Source organism: Brassica napus, chromosome A9, assembly GCF_020379485.1.
Source record: "Brassica napus cultivar Da-Ae chromosome A9, Da-Ae, whole genome shotgun sequence".
Lineage (NCBI taxonomy): Eukaryota > Viridiplantae > Streptophyta > Magnoliopsida > Brassicales > Brassicaceae > Brassica > Brassica napus.
The window spans coordinates 21169327-21176238 of NC_063442.1; the positions used below are offsets into that span (position 1 = coordinate 21169327).

The 6912-nt window shown below is 46.6% G+C and overlaps 1 non-coding gene across 1 annotated transcript; it reads left to right on the forward strand.

Annotated features, from left to right (window-relative positions):
- The first annotated feature begins 216 nt into the window (after window positions 1–216).
- LOC125578740 lies at window positions 217–322 on the forward strand. Its single transcript, XR_007316823.1, has one exon. It is a non-coding gene; the product is annotated as a small nucleolar RNA R71 (small nucleolar RNA).
- Window positions 323–6912: the final 6590 nt, after the last annotated feature.

Here is a 6912-nt window from a genome sequence, read left to right on the forward strand (position 1 = left end):
ACTTCGTCCATCTGTTCCTTCCCGATAGAGGCTACAGACTTCTTCCGTTCAGAGTCAGTGTTTTTGGTGCTGCTGCTGTTAGCAAGGTTTTCGATAAGTCTCACAGCTTCCAACGGATTCCGAGTAGTGAAGTTTCCTTCACTCGCCGTATCAAGAGCCATTTGATATTGTAAGGCGAGACCTCGGAAGAAAGTGCTTAATTGCTGCACTTCGTTAAATCCGTGGTGTGGACAGTCTCGCTGGAAGAACCTAAATCTATTCCACGCATCTTTGAAGGACTCTCCAGCCTCCTGCGAGAATGTGGAAATTTTGTTCCGAAGTTCTTCAGCGCGCGCCTCATCAAAGAAGTTTCGTAAGAAAGCATTCTTGATGTCGGCCCAGGATGTTAAAGATCTCGTGGGTTGCTGCCTAAGCCAGTGTATCGCTTCTCCATTCAGCGTGTATCTGAAGATCTTGCACAGCAGGTAGTCTTCGGGGACTCCTTCCATCCGAATAGCAGCGATTAGATCCTCGAACCGTTCCAGATGGTCCATAGGATGCTTGTGCGGTAACCCAGAGTAGCGTATCTGCGACACGAGAGTGTAGTATTGAGGCTTCAGCTCGAAATTCTGCTTCTGGATCTCCGGAAGTCGAATAGCTGATCTGTTGGAATAGTACTCATCTGGGCGATTGTATTCGGCCAGTGGTTTCGATCGAGCATCCACATCTACAGGTTGAGCAGCTCGTGTAGCATTAGCATCAGGGATTACAGTCCCCTGAGCGTCTATTTTTTGACCTGTTGCATTATGCAGATGACCGTCCTGGTCATACAGGTTTCCCTTCTCGTCCTGTGTTAGAATAATAATGTTTACCATTTTTGACGACACGGTATCGATCGACGTACGCGGTGTAGTATCGATCGTTGTCGAACGATTGAGATCGATCGACGATGAAGGTCTGGTGTCGGTCGACGGTTGGTTGTGCATATCGATCGACGACGATGTTGTTGCGTCGAGCGATGTTGAACATTGACCTCTACGGATGGTGCGTTCCAAATGAGCAGGATCGTTTGAGAACAGCAAGTCTTTCTTCTTGTTGCTTTTGGTACCCCTGGGCATGCACCTGAAAAGACATGAAAAAGATTTATTAGAAAGGGGGTAGAGAAAATAATAAGAATCAATAAAACTAAATCTAATGGCGATCAAAGCTCCCCGGCAACGGCGCCAAATTTGATACCACTCAAATTACCCTAAGGAGTTTTACTCTCATCAAAAGAGGTTCAGATGTAGTACTTAGAGATCAAATCCACAAGGAGCTAGGGAACAATTAAATCTAGTGTTTATTAATTCTAAGAGTTGTAAATGTTTAAATGAAATAGCAATAGTAACAAGCGAAGTAACTAGTAAATGTAACTTGGTTGGAAATGATATTAGATGCAGGGCCACTATTCAGGTGTTGGAGATTATAATACCTATAGATGCCTATTTGTTGCATGCATGACATATTAGAGCTGAACCACTTAACTCAGTGATCAGCTGTCGCATGTTTCACTGGTTAACAGGCAGGATCTCGTGTCTCAACGGTTAGTATGTCGACAACGAAAGAGTGTCGATCGATGTTCCTATTGGGACGTCGACCGATACACCTTTGCCAACGTCGATCGATAGTCAGTTGAGGACATCGATCGACGGGTTCTAGCCAGGCCTATGCGCGAGTATGATATGCCCTACTAAGATACTAAATTGGCGGTTAGCCCTCTCTAGCAGTCCTAATATGATAGATAGATGTCAGGATGGGATAACAAGGGTGCTTGAATATGCAATCCTATGATCAGGTTCTAGTTAACAAGGCTAAAACAAGCAATGAATACAAATCTATCATGAATATCACAACAAGGCAGATCTATAGTTTGGGGCTAATCCCACAAACCTATCTGAACCCTGGATCTAATAATTGAACTACTCAGACATAGCAAAGCAATTCATAACAATGAAGAAATAGAAACTCATAGTATAGATGAAAAGAAATGATAACAAGGAGTTCCAATCACAAGTGATCTTCTCTCCCAAAACTCTCTCTTCTCTCAAAGTGAAACTTGTAACAAAAAAGGTCTCTCTGCCGTCAAAACACTTAGGCATTATATAATCTACTAGGTTAAAAACTCGTCATGACATTTTCGTAATTTGGCTTGGCCTTGGGTTTTAAGTCTGCTGAATCCAAAATGTCGCGTGTCTGATGTCTCGACATCGATCGATGGTACTTGTGTACATCGATCGATATTAATCTTCATTTGTCGAGGCATCTCCTGGTATCGATCGATAGCACTGATGCGCATCGATCGATTATTCTTCCTCTCGTCGACCTCTACGTGGTCAGCTCGGGTGAAATGTCCTTTAAGCTCCAAAATGCTCCAAAGTCATAGCTTTACTCCGAAATGCACCTGAACCTGAAAACATACCTAGAAGAGTATAAAACATAGATATATATATAGTAAAACACCTATATACCATGGATGAAAACGGGTCAAATCCAAGGTATATCAACGACTATATAAGAGCAACAACAACCTTCAAGCAAGGGATCGAATTCTCCAAGGCTTAGAGACTAGAATTAGACGGCTAGAATTAGGGTTCTTCTTGAATACCTTGTAACCCCGTTTGTTCTTGCTGTTATATCTAATAAACCGTCTATCTTTCCATTGTTCTCTCAAATCCCTACTAAATAACCACAAACACTCGAAGTTTACCAGCTTATCCATCGATTTGTGGTACTCTAAAAGAGCCTACACAAAAATCCCCTAACAGTTTGGCGCTAGAAGGAGGGGAGTGATCTGAGCTACGTGACGATGGCGGTGGATGAGCAAGACAATACGTCAGAATTTACCCCAAGAGAAGCCGAGCTTTAACGACAGATCGACGGACTGCAGAGCCAAGTAACCGAATTGCACAAGGCTCAGGAAACAACCGAAAATCCAGAGCTTTCCTCCGAGGTTCAGATCCTCAAGGAAAAACTTGGTGAACACCCCAAACAGCTGGAGTTAAGTGCCGAGAAACTCAACCAACTACAGATTAAGAACGCTGCACTCTGATACCAGAACAAAGCTCCCAACCTGGTGAGCAACAAGAAGCGTTGCCTTAACACTCGGGTTCCACCTATGGGACCTGAGCACTCCCTACACCGGAGAAAGCCATACTAACCCGACTCCTGCATCCGGAGCGGCCGGGGCAACACGAGAAGGGATCGAGGATCACCAGATCCACGACCTAGAGGAAAGTGATTCCGAACCTGAACCCGAGAAAGAAGCACCCGAGAAGACGGCAGCCAAGTCTTCCATAACCGACTATCGGGAGCAGATCTTTTCCAAGAGGTTCGACGCCATGCAATCCATGGTGGAACGTCTACCAGGAGTAGCTCCCCCAATCCGGAGGAGCAACCCCGACTCGTACACAGATACTCCCTTCGCGGAGGAGATCGCCTCAGTCGAGATGCCTCAGAAATTCTCCTTCCCCAGCATCAAGATGTACGATGGCACCAGAGACTCCGACGATCATATCGCACAATATAAACAGAGGATGCTAGTGGTTGCGCTCCCCAAGGAGTCCCGTGAAGCTACCATGTGTAAAGGGTTCGGCTCCACTCTAATTGGACCCGCCTTGCAATAGTATATCAATCTCCCTACCAGGTCCATCTCTTCTTTGCCGGCCTGAACGACAAGTTCGTAGAATAATTCGCAAGTAGCGGGAGCCTGGAGAAGACTTCAGACGGTCTCTACGAGATCCTCCAACATCGAGTAGAACCCCTGTGGGACTACATAGCCCGTTTCAATCAAGAAAAGGTAGCGGTCCCTGAATGCAGCATCCCTACTGCAATCTCTGCCTTCAAGAGGGGCCTACTTCCAGCCGGAGGACTCTACAAAGAGCTAACCATGTACCCTTGCAAAACCATGGAGGATGTGCTATCCCGAGCGTGGGCACAGGTGAAGTGGGAAGAGGACTTTGCTAGCCGCGCCAAGAATCAACCAACAGGATCAGAGGTCCACCTGATCAGACCGGGGAGACCGAGAAGAAAGATCCTCCCAAAAGGGATCCAAGGACTCCGGAAGCAGGAACCGGGGTAGGTTCCAATACCGGATATTAGAAAAAGAAGAAGGGATGTATGTATCTACCTGGCCCGATATCTCCCATCTCTCAATATCCACACCAGAGCTGGTCAACACGCTGAGGCAGATGGGCCAACAGGTCAAGTGGCCCCCAAAGATGAAAGCACCTGAATCATTCCGGAACCCGGGACTCTGGTGCGACTTCCATCGCGATCACGGCCACAAAACTGAAGACTGCGTCGCCCTGAAAATTGAGGTCAACGAACTGCTCCAGAAGGGGCATCTCCAAGAATTCCTTTTAGAGAAAGCCAAGGCTCATCTCAGCAAAGAAGCAGCAGGAAAATCCAAAGGAGACGCACCAAGCTTACCATCTCGCCAGGACCGGGTGATTCATGTCATCTCAGGAGGCTCTGAAGTACCAATGAGATAAGCTTCATAGCCAAGGAGCAAGAGAAGATATTAGCTCCCCACCACGATGCTCTAGTTGTTTCTCTCACCATAGCGATGTGTTTGGTGAAAAGAATACTAGTGGACAACGGGTCCTCCAGCAATATCATCTTCCTGACTGCGTACCAAGACCTAGGGTTAGAGGAGAATACCCTGACGCGTAGAACAACCCCACTTATCGGGTTCATCGGCGAGGTCAAGCAAACCGCTGGGGAGGTCGTTATGCCAGTATATGCTGAAGGGATCAACCTATCTACCAAATTCCTGGTTGTGGACTGCCAATCGGCATACAACATGATCTTAGGAAGACCCTAGATTCATGGCATGGGAGCAGTCCCCTCGACCCTCCATCAAATAGTGAAGTTCCCTACACCCTGGGGAATCAGATCAATCCAAGGAGACCAGGAGAATTCTAGGTCCTGCTACCAGACCACCTTAAAGGGGAAGACCAAGGTCTTATAGCAATTACAGAGGAGACCTCAGATCCCGCGGAATCGGGAATCAGGGGTCAACAATAGGGGCAATTCAGGAACCCTCCGCGTAGTCCGGACCCTACATCCAAGCTTCAAGAGAGCTTACGTCTACCGCTTCGCATGGTCTCCCCTAAAAACCTGCAAGGCTACACCTGCTCACAAAATCTGGTCAACACAGGACCCTCGTCCTCCGCCTCACATAGATAAGATAGCCAGAAGTTTCAACAGTTATCAACCGGCGATCTCACATATAAACGAGTACGGCACGAACACTTCGACAAAACCCCCTCGGAAGAGAGCTCCCAGCAGGCACCAGACGGAGATAGGAGACCTCCAAACACATTTTCTCCAGTGGTTGAATGCGACCACATGCTGCATGAAAGCGCTGAAAACCTCCATCGATAGGAGACAGTGGCCCCCGAACGTCAGCAACACAGAGATCTGCAAGGGCTGGGGCATGAAGAAACTCCCAAACAAGGTCCCTAGATTCAAAAAAATGCAGAACCCTGCAGAGGATGAAGGAACCCTCCAGCAAAGACAGTCGTCTCAAAATCAAGTCAAACCCCACGGGTCAGGCAGCAATAAGAGGTAAAACATGGCCTAACCACCGGGGTATCTCAGAAGCTGATATCTTGTGCGGTCTCTTGACCATGATTTCTATATAATTATTCTATCTTTTATTTAAGCATTATGTTTTTCTACTCATATGTACGCTGAAAGTCTACGGACATAGCCTATATAATAAAATAGTTCCGACTATAGGAGAGAGTACGAATACAATAATATTTAAAGGGGCAAACGAGCTGGATCAGGTCAAAGAGACCTCTGATCCTGGCCAACCCTCAATGATAAGTGGCACGACCACACAAAAACGAAATGGGTATGAGACATAAGGTAGGAATGGGTCTGCGCAAGCCCGAGTATGCCGTCAATACTACCTAAAACCCCTGTATAGCCTCAGGCATATCGGGGTCCCAAACTAAAATAGCAAAAAAGTGAAAGGTACCTGTATTAAAATGCTACGTGCTAAATTAATACATGAGACACGAGGTATAATTGCCACTGAGCAAATGCAAAATTCTGGGAGCACCTTAATAATATCCTTTTTCTCCAGACGTGGAAAACATCGTAACTATGGCACCTGGGTTTTCACCCACACCAGCACCCTCTAAGACTGATAGTGGCTTTCTGCAGAAAGCAGAGAGCAGCACGGGAACTCGATAGTGACCAGCCACGAGCGGTAGAAAGCGATACCCTACAGGTACCGAGAGTGGCCACACCTAGGGTGGCAGAATGCGGTCCCTTTAAAATTTAATTTCGGGTTCTGAGAAAGATCTCCGGGCTCAGATAGGCCCTAAGGCCAAGAATCTACAGGTTCCTTAAAAAGGACCTCAGGGTTCAAAGACCATGGGTCTAAAACAAGACCTCAGGGTCAGGAACCTATCGGTTCTCTTTATAACTTAAATCCGGATTCTGAGAATTCCGGGCTCAGACAGGCTTTAAAGGTCAGGAACCTACGGGTTCCCTAAAAACAACCTCAGGGTCCAAGGACTACAAGTCCAAATCAAGACTTTAGGGTCCAGGACCAACGGGTTCCCTAAGAAGGGACCTCAGGGTCCCAACGTTATTCAAAACCTCTAAGTGATCCTAGTGTCCCGAAAGAGATCTAATTCGACAAGACCTATGAGATCCGGTCATTTTAAACATCCAGAGGTTCTATGTAACCCAGACACCAAGGATCCCTGAGTCCTTCGACAATCATCAAGAAGCCTGCAAAAGAGCTCAAAAGAAGAAAAAAGCAAATCCAGAATGCATAAAGGGCCACAGCAGGAACATTGTTCAAAACAACAAAATAGAGGCACGAAGGCCCGATCCAAAAGTTCTAAAACCCCATCGGAGGTAAATACAAAAAGA